Genomic DNA, 24,997 nt, shown 5'->3' on the forward strand with positions numbered 1-24,997 from the left:
TAAGACATTTCCATCACAACTGGCTCCCTGACCTTTGCAGGGCAGGGACGGGAAGAGATGTCATTCACTTTATCCCAGACCCTGACAGAAGGGTCTTTCCCTAATAGAAGGTGAAGCGTATGTATATCAGGAGTTGGCCCTGCATGGGACAGGGTCCTACTCCTCCTCTCCAGGGAACATTCCCAGCCTGAGTGGTGTCCAATCCCCCAACAATCCCCAAGCCCTCACACGAGAAGTGCAAATCAAACCTGAGGCATAGGAGGCAGCAACTGGAGGCAGTATTTGCCTCCAAGGGACGCAGGGTTTTCAGAAACAGCCAGACAGGAACAGGAGAGTTGGCATCCAGATGTTGGCATCCGGTGTGCCCAACCGTGCAGGCCTACTGCTGAGGATCTCATAGGAATCCCCTGGGTGCAGCACCATCCCTAGATAACCAACTCTAAAGACGGGAAATGTGACAGGTGGGCCTCTGGCTCATTACGCTGTCCCCTCTTCTCCCATAAAAGGGGACAAACACATGCAAACCCCAAGGGACGGCAGCACCGGAAGGCGGTGACCACTGGTGAAGAGGACTTCCAACAGGCACATGTGTGTGACGTCAAACAGGGAGAATGTGGCCCCTGGTGGCCTCAAAAAGATTCAGAACCTGGTGCAAACACACTCTATCTATGACAGCAAGGCAGAAGAATGCATTTCTGTCGGGCTCACCAAAACAGGATGTGGCCAGAGGGCTCCTGACTATGACACCAAGCCAGGAGGCTGCACCGCTAATTACCACATCAAACCCGGGAATGGCTGGGCACCCGCTCAAGAGGGCAGACTGGACACCTGCTGGAGATGTCTGCCAGGGACACACTCCCTTCCTGTCAGCCAAGGGCTTTGCCCTGATCTCACTCCATGGAGAATGTCATCAATGACCCCTAAAAGCTTCTGTGGTACCTATGTCAGCACATGGCCAACAAGCACCCCCCTCACCCGACTACAGGATGCCCCCAGTGCCAGAGATGGCAGGTAAAGAATGAGCAAACACAACACAGCCTTAAAGGCTCCCGGCTGCCGAGCACTTCAGCCCTCACTGCCAAGCCGGAAGACCGAGTTCAATCCTTGGGTCCCCACGAGATTGGTGGAAGCAGAGAACCGACTCCTGTGTTGGTTTTGATCTCCACACGTTTGTCATGGCAATGCGTGCACACACGTGAGGCGGTTGAGTGAGGGAGGACGCATGAGAATGTGAATAAATGAGAAAACACAGAGAGGACACTTCTAGGGGCTGGGAGAAGGCTCAGTTGGCACATTGTTTGCCATCAGAGTGTGAAGGTCTCAGCTGAAAGGCTGCACGAGGTAGTGCCTGCTTGTGATTCTAGTGTGGGGAAACAGAGACAGGAAGATCCCTGGGGTCTGCTGGGCCATTATCCTGGCCCCAGGTCCTGGTGAGAAGTCCTGTCTCAGAAAACAAGTTGGACAGCTCCTGAGGAATGAAGCTGCAGGTTGACCTTTCGCCTCCACATGCTGGCACATATGTGTCTCTGCACTGGGACACACAGACATGAACATGCAGTGTGTATGGGGTGCATTTGTGTGTGTGTATGGCATGTGTGTGTGGTATGTGTGTATGGTGTATATGTGTGAATATATGGTATATGAGTATGTAGTGTGTGTGTGGTATGTGTGTATGGTATATGACTGTATGGTGTATGTATGATGTGTGTAAGCTGGTGTGTGTGGTTTGTGTATGTGTGTGTAGTGTGGTGTGTGTTTATGATGTGTGTATGGTATGTGTGTATGTGTGTGTAGTGTGGTGTGTGTTTATGATGTGTGTATGTCTGTGTATGTGTCATGTGTGTATGATGTGTGTATGGTATGTGTGTATGGTGTATAAGTGTGTGTGTATGGTCTGTGTGTATAATGGGTGTGGGTATGTATGGGTGTGCATGCTGGTATGGCTTTTGTGTATGTGTGGTGTGTGTGTATATAAGGTCTATGTATATATGTGTGGTGTATGTGCATACATGCTTGTGTGTGTGCTCCTGTGGTTTCCATGTGCGTGTGTACCCCTGGGCAAGCACAGTACGAAATGAATGCCGTAGAACCAGAAAGACAGAGATTGCCTTTGCAGCATCCCCATCCTTCTGCAGCTTCTTGTTTGATTCACAGAAGCTAAAGGACCATCTTCGTTAAAAATAGCAGGTGAGAGTAGGTCCCCACTTCATGAGAGCCTTTCCCTGTCAGGCCTCCACCTCTGACTGAGCAGAAGGCATCTAGCTCAGCGCTTACCAGCAAATGTGAATGGTGATCCCCCTCCACCCCCGGGGTGAGGAGAAACTGGGCCATTTTTAAACTTTCTTTGCACCTTCCCTCATTGCTCGAATCTGCTATGATGAGCTTGCAAAACAGTACGGTTGTTATTCAGTCCGTGTAAGAAACCGAGAGCCCAGCCCGAGGACAGTGGGGCAACCCTCTCCATGGTGAGCAATTGCTCCTTCTGTAAACGGGGAAGCCACCCCTTAACCTAGGATGGTTTGCTAAAAATAGTGTTCTCTGGATCAGGGTATCCATCTGTGTCCACACGCCTGCACCCGCACATGCGTCTGCCTCGGTAAAGACACGCTTGTCATCTCTGTTGAGATAGAAGACTCGTGCAATCAGATACCAGGGGGTGCACAGGTGGTTGAAATTTCACACACTGAGATCTGTGCTTCACCCTCATGTGTCCCTCCAGAAGACAGCACCGAGGGTGGCCTCTCACTCCCCTGGTGAGTTTGGCCTGTTTATAGAGTTTGGGGGGGGGGGTTCTTGGAGAGACAGAGACAGCAGTATTTCCTTCATCTGTAAGGGCAGAGTGAACTGCTATGACTCAGTGACCCAGAGACTGGGTCCCCACATGCTGTTCCTTATGGCAGCTGTGCCTACCTCGGATGCTGCTGCCCCCAACTTCAATGTCACAATGCTTCCAGTTCCTGCATGATCCTATTAGAGAGGCCCACACACTATCGAAATTTGGTTTTTAAGTCTACCAACAGCTTTATTCAATACAATTGATTTCCATTTTAATGCTACATCTTAAAAACCAACACGGAGATCTCAGTGGGTGGAGGACTTCAAGATTCTGGCTCCGTACACGCTCAGCCGCGGAGCCTGGGGTCCATCTTCTTTTGCTGTGGGTGGGAGGACCCTCCAAGTCTTCCTGGGATCCACTGTGAAGGGTGGCAGCCTCTGTCTCTGGCTCACTGGGATTTTGGGACATCCCTGGGCAGGGTTAGAGATCAGCTCTGCTGGATCTCAAAGAGAAGGAAGCCTGCAGAGCCCAGCCTCCCCCACCCTGGAATTTGGCAGATTCCAAGTCTTGCTGGGTTCCAGAGTGAGAGACAGAGCACTTTAGGGGAGACAGGGAACCTCAGGAACAGTCTAAAGTTAAAGGACCATATGTCTAAACATTGCCACATCCTCTTGTCCCCACCACCCCAATCTGGCCAAGGGTTTTGGGTCCCAAAGCAGGTTAGCATTCACACCCTGGAAGCCCTTGGCATCAGAGTCCTGTCTGAAACTAGATTCCAGATGAAGCTTCGCTGACTCCCAGCAGCCATAGCCTCAGGTTCCAAAGTAAACCAGCCAAGAGTGGCCTTTGTGTTCTGGGCTACTCCTGGTGGGCGGGCAGGATCGCCTTTCTCTCTTGTTCTTCTGCCTGCACCTGGCTCTGGCCCCGCCCTTCCTCCAGCGGCTCAGAGCCCACACCCGGCCCTGCCTGGAGCAGCCCAGCTGCAGGATTACAGGCTGTCAGGATGAGGTGAGCCCCGGAGTGGTCTGAGTGTGCTGAGGGTGTGGGGGCCTCCATGGCTGTGGAAGGCAGGAAGAAAACACAGCCACTGTTCAACTCCTGATGCTGGGAGGCTATGGCGGGTTTGGTTTCAAGATGGCAGCAGGACAGGTCAGCATGACACTGCCTTCCTCCAACACAGCCTACCCTCTGTTGGCCTCTCTCTCAACACTAGTTCTTCAGCTGCTCTGAAAACTGGTGCAGCTAGAAGAAGTTTCTGCCTGGGGCAGTCTCCTCTGTCCTGGCAAACTACCCCCAACCCCCAAGGCATCTTCATCAAACTCCATCCCTCTACCTCGGGTCACAGGGGTACATGTCTTCCTAAGTCCCACCGATTCTGGAGTTAGGGGGAGCAAATGGTTCGGCCTCCTCCTGACTAGTTCATACTGGCATCTGTTCTGGACATATACCCCTGCACCTTCACTCAAGGTTTCCACCTCCAACATCACAGCCTGGGACAGACTCTGAAGCCCTGCTTGGATCGCCGCTGGGATGGTTAATATTGTCAACTTGACAGCGTTTAGAATCACCCAGGAGATGAGCCTCAGAACATTCTCGTGAGGGATTTTCTATACCAAGTTAACTGAGGCGGGGAGACCCACCCTAAATGCTAGGGGCATCACATTCGGGGATAAAGTTCTAGACCAGATAAAAAGGAGAAAGGCAAGATGAACACGGGAGGGAACCCCCGGAAGCCCACCCTGCTTCCGCCTCCAACCCCACCCCCGTCCCCCACCCCTGCCTCCCCCAACCCCTGACCCGCCCCTCTCTGCTTCCTGACTTCGGATGCAATGTGACCAGTGACCTCTTGCTTCTGTAATCACACCTTCCCCTCTGAAATGAGCTGTATCCCGTGAACTGTAAGCCAAAATAATCCTTCCTTCCTTCCACTGCTACTCTAGGCCTCATCACTGCAGCAAGGGCATCAAATAGTGCAAAGACCATGTCCCGGCACAGCCACAGTCCTCTCCTTCCACCCCGGTCTGTGACAGACATTACTGAGCATGGCCTGTGTTCAGTGTGACGTCCCTTCCTCCTCCACACTTCCAGCCTGACCCACTGTGCACGGGCCTTCCTGAACCTTCCTGAAAAGATGTGGCTCATGCCAGCAGCCGAAGACAGCTGAAGTGAACACTCGTCCTAGCAACCTCGAACGCAGCTGTGGGTACTGTCCCCTGTCCTCAGGGTAGGAGACCAATGTCAGGTTGCTTCACGGGTCCTGGTTTGCATGGGATTTGTCTAGCTCTAACAGTGAACTCTCAGGATGCCCACGGGGGTGGGGGGCAGCTTTAGGTCCCAGCCCCTCCCTGCCTATCTCAATCCCTGATTGTGAAAGCAGGCTCACTCCAGCCTCTTGCCTGAGTCATGTCTGGCATTTTGGTCGAGGTGGAATCAGTCTCTGGAACCCAGCATGCAAAGAATATTCTTTGCCATGTAAATTTATGCGCAGCCCTCTGTGGAAGTGGCTCCCAGGCTTCCTAGGAAATCTCTGCCTGCTTCCTCCATTTGGCGCTCTCTTTCTCCTGCTTCCCAGGGTCATGACCTCCGGCTGGGTGACCCACTACCCTGGCAGCCATCCTACCTACCCAGGTTCATCCTTCCTGGTCCTGGCACTCCCCTGCTCCTTCCCCTAGGTGCTGAAGAAGAGGTCTATGGAAAGGTGCCCGTAACCCCAAACAGGGAGACCAGGACACTGTGGTTCATTGACATGTCACCATCCAGACCCCTGTCTTCCACTCAGGTTGCTGGTGCAGGCCAAGCAGGATGTCCTCCTGTCCGCTGTGACAGTCCCCACCCAAGACTTGTGGCCCATGCATACCCAAGGCAGGCAACTTAGTTTCTTCCTTCAGGAGAACCTATGCATGAATACCTCTGTGCATTCATTTCAGTAACTGATTCAATGAGCACACATTTGGCACCCAGTGTATGCATGGTCTTGCCATGGCCTCAAAGGGAACGGTTCTCCCCCAGATCACGGTTCTCAAATCAACTGCTAGTGATCAGATAGGGAAAGAACTCTGTCAGCACAGACGTCAGGCTGATCTGAAAGGACATTTTCCTCTCCAGACTTGCTGAGAGTGGTAATGAGGAAATGCCCCTGTCCAGAAAACCTCCCGCATATCCATCTCTGCCTCCTCTTCCATGGCTCCGCCCTCCCATTTCCTTCGTCGAGATCTCCTGTTCTTATATGGGATGAGGAAGTGGTCAGGGCTGTGGGTGGGAAGCCGGCCCATGCAGGTGAACCTGGGCCCTGGCACTTGCTTGCCACACATCCTAGGGTGAGTTAATCTCTGTTTCTCTATGGGTCCAGTTGGGAGGAAGGACTGTTCCTGGAGACCAGGGGTGGTGGTGCCCACCTTTAATTCCAGCTCTTGGGAGCAGAGGCAAGCAGATGTCTGTGAGTTTGAGGCCAGTCTGGTTTACATATGGAATTCCGTGACTACACAGTGATTTAGTGAGAATGCAGTGGCCACTAGCTGCTGCTGTCCTTGTGGTCTTTGCTGTCCTTACCATGTGCCATTTAAACCTGAAGAACCATAAGAATTACGTCATTAGGCCGTTTGTCCAGTGAAGGTGAGCGTGCGTTTACACAACCCTATACGATGCAAATTAGCCACTCGATGTGGTTACCTTTTTCCCACGCTAAGCACTTACTCCACAACACGACAGTTCCCTGAGCGGAACAACCCCTAAGCTCAACGCAGCCTCAGCGTGGTCTGGAGAGGTGATACGCACGCACGGACCGCGTAAGGCAGCTGCCTGCTTTTCCTAAGCAGGAGCACATGCTAAAATTACAATAAAAACACAGCACAGAGAGCACACTAAGCAGGGCCACACGGCTGGCTCAGTGGTTGAGGGCACAAGACCCAAGTTTGGTTCCCAGCACCCATGCTGGGTTGCTCACCACCGCCTCTTACTCCGGCTCTAGGAGGTTTGATGACACCTTCTTCTGGGCTCCTGCATAAGTGAATGTAAGCTCACACAGGCTCCTACCCATATGCATAAATGATAAAAAAGTTAAAAACACACCAGCAAATGATATAGTCGTTTACTGTTGCCAAGTATCATACACTATTTATAATTGCTCATATACTTTATGCTCACAATATAGGTTTGCTTCCATAGCAGCACACACACACACACACACACACACACACACACACACACACCACACCACACACACACAACACATACACACTCACACACACACACCACACACAGACCACACAGACCACACACACAACACACTCACACACAACACACACAACACACACACAACACACTCACACTCACATACAACACACACAACACACACAACACACACACAACGCTTACACACGCACACTGCACACACACACAACACACACCACACACACCACACACACACAACACATACACACTCACACACACACCACACACACCACACACAGACCACACACACAACACACTCACACACAACACACACAACACACACACAACACACTCACACTCACATACAACACACACAACACACACACAACACACACACAATGCTTACACACGCACACTGCACACACACACCACACAACACACACACCACACACAACACACTCACACTCACACACAACACACACACAACACACACAACACACACACAACACTCACACGCACACTACACACACATCACACACACAACACACACACTCACACAACACACATATTCACACACACAACACACACACTCACACAACACACATATTCACACACACAACACACATACAACACACACAACACACACACATCACACACACAACACACACACTCACACAACACACATATTCACACACACAGCACACATACAACACACACACAACACACACACATCACACACACAACACACACTCACACAACACACATATTCACACACACAGCACACATACAACACACACACAACACACACACATACACACTCACACAACACACGGACAGTCCTGCACTGAGATGCAGCTCTCTCAGAATCTCCAGAGACCGTGGTCCTCTGTGTGACTGGTCATCACTGTGTACACAGCAAGTAACTGGATTATTGTTCACATCGAGACCCAGCTCAGAGCACCTTTTTCCTGTCCTTTCCCTCACACCCTGTCTGTTTCTTTCCTTTTACATCTCCGGCACACCTGAATGCCTACATCACCTGGTAGAGAAATCATTTCTACACACACCTCCCCCCAGCATTTAACGAGAGTTCTCGGAGCAGAGCAGAACCAACTAGATGGGTGAAGGAACAAATACTTAGGTAAATGCTGTCTACTCACTCGAGAGGCCACACCTTGACTCTGGCCCCTTCTTGAGGGGTAGATATGGGGCTAAGAGCCATGCCAGAGTTGTCACATGTTCTTTTTGAACCTGGCATTGTACGTGTGCGCGCGAGTGTGTGTGTGTATGTTCAAGTGAGTGTGTACATGCTCGCTAGTGTTTTGGAGCGTGGTATTTTATCCTTGCTACACTCCCGTGAAGGGAGGAGGGTATTGCCCTTCCTTTCTAGCTGAGAAATCTGATACACGGACATTAGAAAGCCCCTAACCACTGCACCATCCGTCCCCTTCATCTTTGGCCAGCTCGGAGAGAAAGGGGCATCAATGGAACTGAGTGTGTGTAAAGAGGGCGGGTTCATTCCTAGGAGGCTGGGTGGATGTGGCCTAAGGAGGCTTGGCCAGTTTCTGCCTGTGCCCAACATTGGCACTTCCTCTGACAGAAGTGACTCTCTGGCAGTTTTCCTCTCAGTTCTGGCACTGCCCAACAGTCACTCACTCACTCACTGTGTGTGGCTCTAAGGGTTGAGGACAGGGCTACCAGTGGACAGACCCTGTGTGTAGCCCACTGTGCGGGCTTAGCAGTGTGTAAAGAATGCTGACACGCCCACTAATCATTTCTGATGTTGATCACCGTTAAGTGCATATTTAATTTGATAAAATGCTGGGTCAAAGGAAACATTGTTAAGATAACTGCTGGTTTCTTTTCACTTTACAAAAAAAAATGTAACTGCTAGAGAACCCCACCCACCCACCCACCCAGATCCGTGACTGGCACCCAGGGACCCTGTCCTGTTTGGTTGGACCTCTCTATGGCCCCACCTGCTCTGGCATCAGGCCTTGGAGGCGGGGCCAGAGGCACAGAAGCGGCTGAAAAGGACTTGTACTGGTCCACCAAAGTAGCCACCTGGTTTCGGGCAGTGGTAATATGTGACCACGGAAGCTAAAGCCACAGGTTAGGACGGTGGGGGAGGAAGGGGGAGGGGTCCACGGAGCATTCACACCAGCCCTCCCTCCCGCCCAGGCAATTATCCCGTACAACCCCAGCTCTCTAGGGTAACCGCTCTGGACAAAGGCTCCACGGGGGTGCCAGCTGGTGCCCCGGCCTCTGCATTCAGAGGTCCCTGTTCCCAGATCAAAGGCACATTGACAGGTCCTTGCACCCGGGCTTCAGCTAACCTGCTCCCCGCTGGCTCCACTCCTTTGAGGCTGCAGCAGAGGCTTTAACCCTGTCTGGTCCAACCACAAGGAGAGCAGGGCAAGTCTGAGCGGCTCCCCTTCACCTCCAGAAATCTCAGGGAAGTCCTGCCCAATCACCCCCGTCCCTCCAGAGGAGAACACGCCCACCCCGGCTTCTGGGGATGCCCTAATTTACATACATTTACATCTCATTTATTCCGACACCCAGCTAATTCTGCTGACAGGAAAGTCCTATCAGCTTTAGTTCTACAGAAGTGAATCCTCAAGCAGGGATAGAACCGGGGTCTGTCCAGGGCTGGGAGCTGGGGTGGAGTCTGGCCCATCAGGCCTTACCTTGGATTCACTCACCTACCAAAGGCAAACCAGGAGTTCCCCTTCTAGACCCTTGCCTTTTTCTTCCCTCCTCTCCAACAGAAAGCATGGGACAACGTTCCCTCACCTGCTTTGCTGCGTCTAGACGTTGGGTCTCAGGAACTACAGAATGTGTGGGATCCCCCTAAACACACACACACACACACACACACACACACACACACACACACACGGCAGTGCCCTGTGAACACAGCACCCTACCCCTACACAGCTTCCCTGCCAGCTTTCTCATAGGCTCACACACACAGGATCTCTAAGACAGGTGTCGGTATGCTATGCTATTCTCCAAGGGCCACACCGGCCAGCCCTGGATCTCCAGGGCAGGGAACTGGATGATCTAACACCCTGTGACCACAAAGGGACAGGGTGAGAGGACTGGCTTAGTCACAAAGGGGCCATCTATCCCAGCTCTGAACAGTTTCCGCCCCCTCCCCCCACAGCCCTGCATGGGCTCCTGCAGACCCTCCAAGTACACACTGCTAGAAGACAGCCACCAGCATCCCCACTCCTCTTCCAACTCTTCTTTGTGATACCTCAGCTGAAAAAAAAAATCCTTCTGGGGGAACTGTGTATGGATGCTATGGCAACCAAGGCATTTATGGGGCACCTACTGTGTACATCGAAGGAGCTATTCATACCCCGAGGGAAACCTGAGAGGCTCTCCCTCTGGGGTGTCTTACTGCCCCGGGGGGAGGGGGGGAGATGGACTAACCCAGGAGACACTGAATCTATGCCCCAGAGGCATCCAGGACACACCACAACCATATGATGCACTTAACGCGCTTCTCCACCAGAGTAGTTTAAACTCAAGAAGCACACTTCTGGAGTGTGTGCTGTTAGGTGTGTACTACCACCTGACTAAGACATTCTCGTCCCCTAAGCTTCTGACCCTTTCAGTCAGCTGCCTAACTCCTAGCACATAGCTTCATGCAGCCCCTTGTAGAACATCACACATCCACGTGGGCTGTTTTAGGTAAGCTGGGTCTCATTGGTGGGTGAGGACCCAGTAGACGACCTGTGCATAGAGGCTAGAAGTGACCCATGTGGGCACAAATAAAGATGAGGACTGCAAGGTGCCTGGTGTCTGCTCTCTCTGGGGACTGGTAGGCGGCAGTGAAGGAACCTCTTAGGAAGGTTTTTTTTTTTTTTTTTTTTTTTTTTTTTTTTTTTTGTCGTCTCCTTGCCTTGGACAGATTCTGAAACGGAAGCTCAGCAATTATACATCTAATCGGCACTCCGGTGCAGTGAGCGAGTGGGGGCTTTCCCTGGGTTTCCAGCGCTGTTGGCAACTGGCTGTCTCTTTACTTAACTGGCAGTCTGTGCTGCATCTGACCCAAGTGCACGGTGGGGTGGGCGCCGGGTGCCTGGGCCTTCTTCTGCTCAGGTCTCTGGCTGTGTGGGTAGGCCTCTGTCCCTCAACTTCCCTGCACCACTGTGCTAACTGATGACCCCTGGGTGGGGCCCTGGCCAAGGAAGGAATAATCTGGGCTTCTTTGCTTAGCTGGGTAGCCCAAGAGTTTGGTCTTAGTCCCTTCCCTGGATCAACGAGGCTGGGCTTTAGTGCCAGGGGGAGGGATGGATCATTGAGGCTGGGTCCTCCCTTAGCAGGGAGGGAACCCTTGCCCTGAGACCAGCCCTCCCCACCCAGTGTGCCTCAGGTGCAGTTTTCAGACTGCTCTGATGCCTAAGTCGTCAGACTGCCACTGCCTGCCTTACAACCCCTTTGAAAACCACCTCCAACGTTGCCAGGTCCTTTTAAGAATCCACCCCTGCCAGAGGGGTGTTTTCTACCTTTTCCGATCGAGATGAGCCTCCACTGCTCACAAAGTGCCATCCAGCACCAAGGTTCTGAGCGACTAAGGCCTGCCTGCGTCCCTGGGTGGTTCTGAGACCCCAGGGTAGGCAGTGCTGTCCCTGGCTCCAGGGGTGTAAGAGCAGCCATCGATACTCAGTACACAGGGCAAGAGAAACACAGGGCCACACAGACACTGTAAGAACAGCTCCACCCCTCAGCCATCAGCAAATACCCCTTGGGGGACTCCACTTTCCACTGACTCCCTGGGAGATTTAATGAGACTGCACAGAAGAGGAGAGAAAGGACTCAGGCCCAGAGCATAAACACCCTCTCCCTACTGTGCAACGCCAACTGCAGGCCAGGAGAACCAAGCCCAGCCCTCCCTTGCAGTCTCCCCCGGTAGATTCCAGGCCTGTCTCCTCCAGGCAGGCTTCCTGTTGTTCCATAGTGACTGACTCTGGAGAGGGGAGTCTGGACCTCCGTTCCAAGCTTGTCTTCTGTCTGTCCTGGACAGGTCTTTCTGATCCAGGGGTGAGTGGAAGGCTCCAAGGTCCTTGGTGCCCCTGTCTGTCCCTCGAGAGTAGAAGATAGACCTAGGAGTCTAGGCCAATCTCTCTGAGGTTTGTACTGTGATGCCTGTCCCCAAAGTCTGGGGGTCCCAGGCCCCAGGAGTTGACATGGGGTCTCTATAAATAGTGCCAGCCCATATTGATCATCTTTAAAAGACACGGTATGTTCTAGGCCCACAGGAGAGGAGAGTCGTATCTAAAAATAGCTTCATTCCCAAGAACTGCTGCCAGCGCCAGCCCAAGGAGAGCACACACAGAAGGGGGCAGTCCACCGAGGGGGCGGGGCTAGAACGGAGGTTTGCCTTCTCTTCAGTCCCACTCCTTGCCCTCTGCTCCAGCCACAGTGGACACCCTGAAGCTTGTCTCTGCCGCAGGGCCTTTGCACAGACAGTTTACTCTTTAGTCTGCTCTCCCTCTATCTTTCTTGCTACCCAGGTCCCAGATCAGTTGCCTTCCTCAGAAGCTACCTGGTCAGCGAGACTGCACGGACTCACCATCCCTCACCAGGAATCCCGGTTCACCCTTCCACAGCTATTACCTAAAGTTATCCTCTCCCTGTCCCGTGGTACATAGTCTCCCTCCCCATGGCTATGCACACTTCGCAGCATCTGTGCCTGTCTTGGATACTTAAGACCCTTCCAGGGCACAAAGTGGACGCTGAATGGACTGCTCTCCCTGTGTTGCCCACCCCACTGTCCAGGCTGGGCTCTACTGCCTCTGAACTCGGTGTGCGATTAGCCTGGCCTAGCAGAAAGGGTGGCTATCAGACCTGGGCATTCCTACAGCTGCCCTGCCCCCAGAATGCCCAGCCTCTGTGTCTTCTCTTCTCTCTCTGATCCCCCACCCATACCCCCACCTCCACCCCCGGGATTTAGCTGTGGAACTTTGATTCCAGCCGCTCTTGTCCAAATTCTGTCACCATGGACACCTGCTCTAGGCAAGCCCATCCTGTCTCCTAATATAGCTTTGGGGATTCCCTTTTCTCCCTAGAGAACGGACCCACTCTCCACGCAGATTCCCGCCATGACCTTCTTTGTAGAGGTCACCTCACCCTGGCCTCCCTGACTGGCCCAATGGACAACCTGTGCGCCTCTCAGATGCAGTTTTGAACCACAGACTTCTGGTCCCTTACTCGAGACGTTTTCCATAAGCCCTTGCCCATGATGCACTGCAGGACTGCCTAGTCTACAGTATCTACTCAGGTTCTACGTGAAGCCAAAATGAACCCACCCCTCACGGCCTCCCTCTCCCTCTCCAACCGTCAAACCCTTGAGAGTGCCGTCCACCCGAGCTCCCTCACATCATCATCTCCTGCTCATGCCTTAACCCACGCCAAACCAGCTCAGTGTGTTCATTCACCAGAACCCATCCACGCAGGGCACCGCATCCCGTGGGCTCCGAGAGTGCAGTTTCTCTCGCCGAGGTCACCGGTGCCCTCGCTGCGGCTCAATCTAATGGGCACTTCTCTCTAAATTATTCATTCTCGCTCATCTGTCCATGAACGGTGCAGACGGTGCCTTCTAAAAAACCTCTCAGCAGACATAGGGGATTTCCTTTTCCTGAGGGAGGAGCTCTTTCTGCCTTTGGCCAATACCACCCACCCTCCTGGCTTCCCTCTTGCCCAGGCTGTCCAGTGTCTCTGAGCATCTGGCTCCAGCCTCTAACACCATCAGAACCACCTGTCTTCTGTTTTCAGAAGGACACTGCCGGCTCCACCCCAGAACCAGGAGAATTAGCATGCTGGGGGGGGGCGGAGCTTCAAGCAGATGTTTTTATGTAAAGCTTCCCAAGTGATGTTCCGGTGGCCAGGCAGCCCTGGCTCCAACAAACAGCCTCTGCTGCCCTTCTGGAGCACCTACCTCCAGACCCAGCTCCTTCAGGAAGCCTCCTTCTCGGAGCCTTCCCTCTAATGCTCAATGGAAGTCAAATTGCTCAGAAAAGGTTGACCACTCAGACTTCACCCACCCATGCCCCTCACTGTATATACAGGGTAAAGGGTGGGTAGCTCTGAGTGCCCAGAAAGGCATGGGTATCACAGTGACAGGTTTCTCCGTGGATGACACCACCGGGTGTCACCAGTGGCCTGCCTGGTGCACCCCTTCAGCTGAAGGGCTCTCTAAGTCTGCACAGGCCCCCGTACAGCAGAGTCCGACTACTTGAGAGATGTGTGCCATGACCCGGCTGCTCTCCCTTCTTGGCCTTTAGTTTCATCATCTGCAGAATGGTTGTGACTGAGGTCCCCACTCTCGGGCTGACCTGGGACACTCTGGGAGAGGAACCCTATGAAGCACCTGGTGTGGCCTGGTCTACAGAAAGCACTCAGTGCCTATTAGCTATTTTTAGAAACATTACTGAGGATAAATTCCCAATTCATGAGAAGAGCTTGCACACCCCCCCACTCCACTGTGCCTTGGTTCCTCCTCATAACATGGGGCCCAACAGATCGCTCTACTAACTGTCGTTTTATCCCCCTGTATGTTGTGCTGATTGATTGGTGACTGAACTGCACCGTCCTCAATCGGAAAACTTCTGTTCATGCTTCAAAACCCAGGCGGAAGGTTATCTAGGCTAGAACAACAGCCTCGACTCTCTTAATCAAAATCGAGACCTCTTTTGTGTTTCTGGGGAGAAGCCTCTGCCACTGCACTCTTCCGAAAGCTTTCTCAAGGTCAGGAATGAGTCCTGCAAAGGGGGCTGTGGTTCCTCACGGCTGCAGGTTGCCCCCAGGAGCCCCCTCTTTGTGGACTGATTGCCTCAGCGCCAGCCTCCTCCGCTCCCCCATCCCCAGCTGTCTCTGGTGCTTCCCACTGTTCCTCCATGCTTGTTCTTCATGCCAAGTGAGTCAACCCTGGAAGTCTTCCAGGGGAGTTCTGATGGCCACCACACACAGGGACTAGGCTCTCTAGAGGGCGACAGCTGTCCGTGTCACATCAGGCTTTGAAAGGGGGGTTCTTAGCACCTGAGGGCCACTCTTCTTTCTGTTTAGACCCTCTTTGGTTGGTTCTAGGTCAAATTTGGACCCCCAAGAAATAGATTCCAAGGGATTTTCACCCTGTGGGTCCTCCCCAGTCCAATGATTCTGTGTGACCTTGGATAAGTTCTTGACTCCTCTGGGCCTCAGTACCTGTGTGGTTGTGGTGAAAGTTTCGGAACCTTGAACATCCTAGCAAAGACCCAGTGTCCCGTGCTCCATCTGGCTGTGTCTTGCTTCTGTGGCAGCAGTCTGTCCCACCTTCAGTTCACTCTCCTGTGCTATCACCATCATGTATGTGCACCCAGCCGATTCTAAGTGGGAAGGGACAGGTAGAGAAGTGGAGGAGTGGTCCAGGGCTGGGGCTGCGCGGGGAGCAGGGTTGGGGGGTTCTTAGTTCTGAATGACAGTGAATCTACAGAAGGTTTGGGGTTTGTGGAGGCCCGTTCTGTGCTTCTCTGTTTGGTGCTTGGGGGTCACTGCTGGAAGGGGCAACTCACGTCCCCAAGGGCACACTGATCCCATATCCCACTAGACTGAAGTCGCTAAGGAGACTAGGTCGAGTACCACGGCTGTTCCGTGTAAGCTGCCCTCCAACAGGTGTTTGGAAGGCCTGTCTACAGCCAGGCCTCATCCTGAGCATTTCCTCCCATCGTGAGCACCACGGTTACCAGTCCCCACCACATCACTGTCCCCACCAGTACTCAAACAAGGCTAGGCACCTCCACTTCCTCTCAAGGCACCTCCAAAGACGATCAAATAACACAGAAGTCGGGGACCTCAGCCCTCTCCTGTCCGGGTGCGAGAGTCTGTCCAGGTCAAAGCAAGGAGGGTAAAGAATTCTGCCGAATTTCCAAGTCCAGAGATCTCTCCCCTCTCCGAGCGCACAGAGACAAGAGGAGATCCGACCGCTTCAAGGCGACAACAGGGCACCAAGATCTCGGCGTAGTGGGAGCGCCCAAAGACAGGGCGCACTCTTAGATCTGACCCCCAATAGAGTGCACAGATTCCTTGCAAGGGTGCAGCGATCTCGTCTAACCGAGGGCACAACCCGGGTGCCGAGTTCCTCCACCCCCGGGGCCCAGGGAAAACGAGCGCTCGGCCTGCTCCCTAGTCCTGGTCAGTGCCCGCTCAACCCTTTCACCCCCAGCTCTCGAGAGTCACATTCTCCGCGCGCCTTGTCGCTGCTCTGACCTTGGGGTCTCCGGCCTCGGGAATCCGGGTCCCAATCTCAGCCCATTGGCGAGTCTGCGCCAGCGATGGTCCCGGAGCTGGGGCCGAAGCTCCCCATCCCCCGGCCCTCGACAGCGCACGGGGAACCCGGAAGGAGAGGGGACGGGAGGAGACCCGCGGCGATCAGAGACGAACAGGGGAACCCCGGCCCGGGCCACCTGCGCCTCTCCCGCCCCTCCCCCCTCGGGGACAGCGGCTGCGGGGGCTGGGGACCCGGCCGGGCGGCTCCGGGCCATCGGGGAGGAAAGTTGGGCGGCGGCGGCGGACGGAGGGGCGCGGGGGGCTGCGGGACACAGGGGGTGATCGCTCACCTGATGGTCCCCGGCCCGCGCCCCGGGGTGGGCGGCTGCAGCGCGGTGCGGGCTCGGCTCGGCGTAGGGCTTGGGGCAGCGGGCTCAGGCTCAGCGGCCCCGGGGGCGCGATCCCCGCATCCCACGGGCGCCGCCGCCGTCTCGGCTCCGCCGTTCGGCTCGGGCTCCCGGGCTCGGCGGGCGGCGCGGGCTCGGGCTGGGGGCGGGGTCGGGGGCGGGCCCCGCCTGGGTTCGGCCTGGGGCTCCGGGGCCCCGGGCTGGCTCCGCCCCAGAGCGACGCGCCCGGGGCTCCGCACGTGGCGCTGCGCCCGCCTGGCTCGCGGGGAGAGCCACCCTGCCCGGCGGGGCGCACGCCCACCACTCTGACCCCGGGTGCGCCCTGCTGGAGACGGCCGCCCACGCGGACACGGACAGACAGACACGCGGACGCACGCCGACCTGCGGACGCCTCGCTACAGAGAGCCACCCACGCAGACCTGGACCGGCACACACCGACAAACGTTGGCACACACGTCGCCCAAGCCAAAGTACACAGACACACCCCTCCTCGATGATATGGGGACCCTAACCCAAACCTCACTTATCCACACTTATTCACGTACATGGACATGGGCAGGACCTGACATCCATGCTGAGACACACTGACACACATGCACCTACGTTGACACACACACACACAGATACAGATACCAACACACATATGAACATGGACATACACATACAGACAGGCACCACTGACATACACTGGCATTGAGGAACAATCACTGATAAACCTAATTATACCACGTGACTTAGAGATACATCCACTGACACACTGACATGCGAACACTTAGAGCCACATTTCTAGAGATAGAATGACAGTACATAGACCCATGCGTTGTAGATATTTATATGGCCATGCTGACACATGAACTCAGACAGAAATCAAACACACCCCCAGACTCCATTTCAAACACACTAGCAGCAAACACTAGCAAACCCACAGACACGAATACCTCCACACACTCACCCTCTTGACCCGTGTTCAGCCTTCTAGTTGACCCACAGAGGGATACCAAGTCCCACACTGACAGGAGCACTGACTGTCCTACAAGAATACCGTCACAGACACTCATACACGTGGACAGACAACCGTGCACATGTTGGTCCAGCTTCATACATTCGCTTGTACAGACAGAAAGACCCACAGACCCACATCTCCCTTATTTAAACATGAGAGGCCACTACCATAGGACATTTTGAGCGACTCAGTGTCCAGGGCTATCACAGGAACACAGAGGTGCACACAGACACCCACTCTGTCCTTTGTCCCGAGGTTTGATTTCTCTGCAGTATTGTCAAACTGCTAGGAGACAAGTACTCTGGGAAGGTAAAGCCTTCAAAGGGTGCTGAGGTTCTGGGTTTGGGAGCCAGGATATGCATGGCTCATATAAGCGCGCGCGCGCACGCACGCGCACAGACACACACACACACACACACACACACACACTCATATGCACTCACACACGCGCACACATACACGGGCAAGCGCGCACAAGCACACACACACACACACACACACACACACAGACTTACTTTGTTTTGAGACAGGGTCTCACTATGTATCTCTCGCTACTCTACAATTCGCTATAAGGACCAGACTGGACTTGAGTTCACCTCCCCCTGCCTGTCTTTGCCTCCCAAGTCCTGAAAGCTTGTGCCATCCTTCTCTGCCCAGCAACTTCTTTATTGGAATTTTGAAGAGGTGGCTGTGGGCCAGTGGTGTTGTCCATTTGGGACTTGAGTGTGGCGGCTCCAGGAGTTTCTGGTGCCTTGGAAGGTATATAAGAAGCCAATATACAGTGATGGTCCTCACTCTGAACGGGATGACTCTGGAGGGTCTAACAGATGGACCACTGATCACTCGGCTGCGGGCCTCCAGCTCCTGTCAGGCCTGAGGTTGGCCAGCAGCTCCCACTAGTGGTCAAAATGAAAAGCGCATCCAACGGTCCCGTTGCAGATCCCTCTGTGGGACTCACCTTCGCCCAGGCTGGAGCCCACACCATCCGGCAGGAGGCAAATCAAGGACCAGAACGACCCACCTTCCCTGACATCTTTACCCACCAGCCTCTGGATCCAGAATTCAGACTCAGACTTGCAAGCGGACTTTCAGAATGGAGAGAGTCTGAAACTAACGGTACTGAATTAGAGGGGAAGTCTCCCTACTCTGTCTTATTCTGAGCAGTTTTATCCTTTATCCCCTCTGTCCGGGGATGTTGCTCGGAGAGGTGGGCCACACAGCGCATCCATATACTATACAACTAACTCTCTCTCTCTCTCTCTCTCTCTCTCTCTCTCTCTCTCTCTCTCTCTCTCTGACTGTGTGTGTCTGTGTAAAGCCTGTGGAAGGAGAAATGAAAATCCATACCCACTGGAGATTCGATCATGAACACACAACTGGGACTCTGGGACAGGATGCAGAGTGTGAGAAAGGGCAGCAGGCATCTGGAGTATTCGGTACAACGCCACTAAGAAATCCTGCCAGATCCAGGGTACCCTTCCCTCCTCCCTCCTCGTCAGGTGTATATGCATCGAGCAGCTAGAGGCAGCGAAAGTTTTTCTTTTCATTTTTATCCCGGCCTTCCCCCTCCCCAGGTTCAAAGCTGGATTAGATACATTGTCTTCCCAGGCTCCAAGACTGTGTCCGTTTCTCTTCATGGCTGAGACAAAACACTGGACAAAAGCAACTTAAGGAAGGGGGTTTATTCTGGCTGACAGTGTGAGGGTGCTGTCCCGTGTCAGTCATGGAGGAAGGCCCAGGCAGGGATGGAAGGAGGCTCATCACATTGCATCCACAGCCAGGAAGCGAAACTAGTGAGGCTGGTGTCCAGCTTGCTCTCATTAATTCACTGCAGGACACTCCCCCGCCCGCCAAAGATGCTGTCCACATGTGGGGTGGATCTTTCTAGGAATTCTGTCAGACATGCTTGGAAGTATGTCTCCTAGGTGATTCTAGGTGCTGTCAAGTTGACAATGAATACTAACCAACATGGGGGCTTCCTTTCTTTCCCGTTTCCACCGTCCCCCTGCTGTCCCTTCACCAAGCTTCCTTCCTAGTAAAAAGAGGAGTTTCTGAGAAGGCACACGCCCCTGTAAAAAGGTGTTCTTACACTAGGGCCCTCACCAGGGTCTTCTGGTTTATGTCTGACTGCCCCAGGCTCTCGTTTTTGTGTCCCCTTCTATCAAACCAGCACATAGGAAATTACACATGGCTTAAATGTTTAATATTAGGGCTCCCCCAAGCAAATCTTTATAACCAGCGCACAGAGAGCAAACAAATACCTTAACAGCTCTAATGTCACTACTTCCAGTCCCAGGGTTAACTACATCAAATCCTCTTGGCTAGGTTTGCCATTTCTCTCTTTCCTTCTTTCTTTTCTTCTTTCTTTCCTTCTTTCTTTCTCTCTCTCTCTCTCTCTCTCTCTCTCTTTACATTTTTACTCATTTTATTTGTATTTGTGTGTGTGTGTGTGTGTGTGTGTGTCTGTCTGTCTGTCTGTCTGTCTGTGCCTGGTCTGTATTTGTAAGTCAAAGGATAGCTTGCAAGAGTGAGTTCTGCCTTTCCACCACGTGATTTCTCGGTCTTGAACCCAGGTCCCCAGTCTTGGTGGTAGGCAGGTCTTTACCTACCCAGCCATCTTGTTGGCTCTGCTTGCTTCAAACATGTTTACTGATGATGAAGTGTCCGCGTGGGTGCCCATGCCGTGGCCCACACGGACAGGTTAGAAGCATACTTTATGGAGTTGGCTCTCTCCTCCCACCTACATGTGGATTCTGCGGGACAAACTCAGATTGCAGGCTGACCACTGCAAGCCTTTTACCCGAGGACCCACCACACTAGCTTTACGTTTGCCTGCTTTGACTTTGTATTTTAAAAGAACTCACAGAGTGCAAACTCTTTTATGTCTCACATTTCAAAATCATTATATATCTGTCTGTCCATCCATCTGTCAGTCCGTCCATGTTGCTGTTTTGCCTTTGTCCTAGTCGGTTGACCCTTTCGTGTGCTGCTAATAGATGTTTAAGTGGTTGCCAGTTTAGGGTTAGTATGAAAACTAACGCTATGAACATTCTGGGACGTGAATGGAGGCGAGCGCCTCTGCCCTTGAACCTGACAGAGAGTTAGCAGATCTTAGGTAGTGAGTCCATCTTTTGTAGACGTTGCCAGTTTTCCAAACTGGCTCTGCCGGCATTCAAGCCAATGCAGTGACTACTCCGGTTCATCCACCTTCTCTAGCACTGGGTATTTTTGTAATTTTTTTTCTTTAGTCGCTTGAGTGGGTGTGCAGAGCTTTTGCATTGTGGTTTAATTGACATTTCCCTGGTGACTAATGAAACTGAGCACTTTTTCATGGTTTATTGGCCATTTGTGTGTTTGGACTTTTCATTTATATAAATGGGCATTGTTCAAGATTCCATTCTTTTCTTAGCCACCCTTACTCTTTGTGTGTGTGTGTGTGTGTGTGTGTGTGTGTGTGTGTGTGTTCTGCTTTTGAGCTCAATCCATGGCATTGTGTGGGCAGCTAGCTCCTTGCTTCATTCGGCTGCAATGTACCCTATGAGAATCCACTATGTCCTTTCTCTCTCCATGCTTGTGTAGGTGAGGCTCGGGCTGTCTCGAGGATGAAAGGACAGCAACTGTCTGTGTCTCTGTTTCCTCCACCTTGCTAATTCAAGAGGTGTAGAAGGGCTAAGAAGTGAGGATGCTGGGTCTGAGAACCTTGAAACTCCACCCTAGCAGATGCTTTGGAAGATGGAGTGCAAGGTGGGGCCAGCACAAAGTCCACACATGGCACTGGCCGCACTGCCTTGATGTCCCGCACCGGTTCTCCAAGGTGAAGCCTGCTGGATCTGAACTCTGGATGGGCCATCTGCATTTTAGAGGCAGGAGATGTCCTGGAAGGGGTTTTAGTAAGACCTCTGAATGTCATAATTCTCTAGGGTGCCAGACACCCTCTCCACTCTGTGTGCACGTGTGTGTGTGTGTGTGTGTGTGTGTGTGTGTGTGTGTGTGTGTAAGCTACAGAACAATCTCAGATGTTGTTCCTCATGAGCCATCTGCCTTTTAAAACCGTTGCTGTTGTTTTGAGACAAATCTCTGACTGACCTAGAACTGGTTGGTTAGTGAGCCCAGGAATCCTCCCATCCCTGCCTGCCCAGCCCTGGGCTTACAAATATTTACCACTATTTTATGTATATGAGTATGCTGTTGCTGACACACCAGAAGAGGGCATCAGATCCCATTACAGATGGTTGTGAGCCACCATGTGGGCACTGGGAATTGAACCTCTGGAAGAGCAGACAGTGCTCTTAACCGCCAAGTCACCTCCCTAGCCCCAGAACCCTGGTTCTTAACATGCACTTGACATCCACGATGAGAGCTTGGCTGGTGGGGAAAGACCTCTTAACACTGGTGACTCCCTCCCTCAGCAGCTACCTCTCTGGGAACCCAGTCCTGCTCCTTTTCATCCTCACTCTGCTTTCTCTGCCCAGACCACTCATGAAGGCTGCAACATCTGGAGTTCGGGCCTCAGGCTCCCCTAGATTCAGTATAGGCATGGGACTTGAGGATGGCCAAGGGCCCAAAGCACACCTTGGCCAGGAAGGAAACTTTCCTCAGAAGAGCCCTTCAGCTGTAGAGCTGGTTACCATTCCTCTGCCTGTCCTTCCTGCTTGGAGCTGACAACGCCTCTCCAACATGAAGGTCCTGCCAGGAAATGGGAAAAGACCTCGATCCCGTCAACAGTGAGCTGTGGAACTTCATTCCAGAGACCCAGTATTTCTCCCTGGTAGGGGATTTCTACTCCCACCCAAACATCCATAAAGCTCTCCCCTGGCCTCTCTGCTCTTGGTCCATCTTTTTCCTTCTTATTCAATGTGGTGCACACATACAACAGAATTCTGAAGTTTTTAATGTTAGTGTGTGTGGGTGCATATGTGACGTGCGTGGGTGCCACATGCTACAGTGCATGTGTGGAGGTCAGAGGACAGCTTTATGGAGTTGGTTCTCTACGTCCTTCTTCTCCGGGGTTTCCTGAGAGAGAACCCGGGTGGTCAGATTTGTGCAGCAAGTGCTTTCTGCTCTGAACCATCTCACTGGCCTCTTTTCCATTAGTTTTTTTAAAAACGATTAATTTATTTATTTTTGCCTGTATCTATGTCTGTCTGTGTAAGGATATCAGAGATCCCCTGGAACTGGAGTCATGGGCGTTGTGAGCTGAGGTGCAGGTAGTGGGAATTGGACCTGGGTACTCCAGAAGAGCAGCCAGAGCTCTTACATGCTGAGTCATCTCTCCAGCCCCCATTTTTGTTTTGTCCATGTAGAGTTCGTGTGTTGTTGACATGATTCTTAGAGAGGTTTCTGGATGCCGCTGATTTTGAAGGCCGCTCTCCCATTTCTCTTTCTAGTTCAGACACTGTCACGTAGTCAATGGATGTTACCCTTCAGGGCTCTCAAACTCCTGCTTCATTTGTGGTTAGGGAGACAGGAACAGAGACTCACAACCAAGGACAAGAATATGTCTGCCGGCCAGAGAGGAATGCTGATTTGATCCCCCCTTTACTCCTGGTTCTCAGACACAGGCGTGCTTTTATCAGAGGGACAATTGTCAAGGAGGAAGCATGCACTGACTTCCTGTAGACACCCAAGTCAGACACACACGTCTAGAGATGCCCATTTGTCCCAGAGAATGCCTCTTCCTCAAGATTCCACGGTGACCCGCTGGGAACCCCAGAGAAAATAGGCATGCTCTGACTTCAGAAGCGCGCCATCCGGCGTAGCAGGCTCCGACCCTTGCCTCAGTTTACCTGCCTGTGTGCTGTCCTTCACCCACTAGCTGTGTCTATGGCAGTAGCTAGAGTGTAGAGCTTGAGGTGGGGGAGGGGGAAAGGGCAGGGGCTTAGATCAGTTCATCCAATGTAGGGCCTGTGAGCTTACGTCAGGAACATGATCTTTCTGCATCTTCTATTCACTTAGGAGACAGGAGAATTGTCTACCCGCCTTACGAGTTAGTGAGAGAAATGGAAGTAAAGCAGCAAAATATTTTAAAGACGGAATACGTGTTTTACAGATCAGATTTGACCATCCTGATCCCTAAAGCCTGTTCACTCAATAAACAAACAAACAAACCCCAGACTCTCAAGGAGAGATTTGCTTGTAAGCTTTTCTTTTCTTTCTTTTTTTTTCTTTTTTTCTCCCTCCCTTTCTTTTTTTGTCAGGATCTCATGTTGCCTTGAACATCCTATGTAAGGGACCTTGAATTTCTGATTTTCCTGCCTCCTCCTTTTAAATCCTGGATTACAGGTGTGTACAGCCGTGGCTAGTTTACAATGTCATAAGAACGAAACTCAGAGCTTTAGACAAACATTCTACCAACTGAGCTACATCCCCAGCCCACTCCACAGAGAGGCGGGGGTCAACAAGTGCTTCATTATCCAAGCGGCCAAGACGCCAGGAAGTCCCTGAGCCAGAGCTGATGGGGCTGCCTTTCCACCTTTCCTGTAGTCAGCCGTCGGTCAGCAGTGGCCGTCAGCAGTGGCAGGGCGATGCTTTGGATGAAGGGCTGTCGCTTTGCGTGCACAGCCTGCTTCAGGCAAGGGCAGTATGAAGGAAGAGGTTCATCTGGAAGCCCGCAGCTAAAGACTGGACGACCGAGAACACTTGGATGCTAACAAGGGTTCCGAGCCTCTCGCAGCAGCCTGTCCTCTGCCCTTGTCTAGATTAGACTGAGCTGTCTCCCAGGGTTCCTTCCTCCCAGCCCACAGAAGCCCATGCCAGGCACCTGTGTCCCCATGGTCCCCCACGTTCCAGTGGGGACATAGAGCCACCCCGAGCTCTGCCCTCCGCATGGATTTCTGTCACCTTGTGGCCCTGCTGTATTGTTTCACTTTAATGCTGTATTTCATGGAGTAAGAGGGTCAGGGTGTGAGAGGTCAGACTGCAGATGGAGTGTTGGCGCCGGGATTCAGCCCACAGATGTACTCTGTGTGTGTGTGTGTGTGTGTGTGTGTGTGTGTGTGTGTTTTACATTGCATGGCCATGTGACTGATTTTGCCTGCAAGGAGCATTCTTCAGATTGTATTTGCTTGTTAGTGGGACCTCATAATAGCCGTGCAGGCCCTTTTTCCTTGATTGGGGTCAGCTGCCTGTGGTGACTCTGGGGCACCTGGTATGGCCATGTGAAGTGGCCATACTCAGAGCAGGTAGATCCTGGGAAGGAAGACTTGGGACTCTGGGTAGGCTATTTGCAATTAGAGTGAGAGGGTCAGGAATGGGGCTGGGCTGAGGATAGCTGGAAGGTGGAGGAAGTTAGGTAGAAGCCAGAGACTGGAAATTCTGGGTGGCCATTGAGTTCCCAGAAGAGTTTTATTTTGTACTTTTTGGAAACATTTTTTTAAGGGTAGG

General features: G+C 52.7%; 1 protein-coding gene across 3 annotated transcripts in view; it reads right to left on the bottom strand.

Moving 5' to 3' along the window:
- Positions 1-16,715, bottom strand: part of Scn5a (sodium voltage-gated channel alpha subunit 5) — a 97,683-nt gene extending 80,968 nt beyond the window's left edge. For 2 of the 3 annotated variants that reach the window (NM_001160162.3, NM_013125.4), the window contains 1 exon segment: positions 16,555-16,697. The gene's annotated coding sequence lies outside the window, so the exon portion shown is untranslated. 3 annotated transcript variants of the gene reach the window in all.
- Between the last annotated feature and the right edge of the window lie 8,282 nt (positions 16,716-24,997).

This window comes from Rattus norvegicus, chromosome 8, assembly GCF_021556685.1.
Source record: "Rattus norvegicus strain SHRSP/BbbUtx chromosome 8, alternate assembly SHRSP_T2T, whole genome shotgun sequence".
NCBI lineage: Eukaryota > Metazoa > Chordata > Mammalia > Rodentia > Muridae > Rattus > Rattus norvegicus.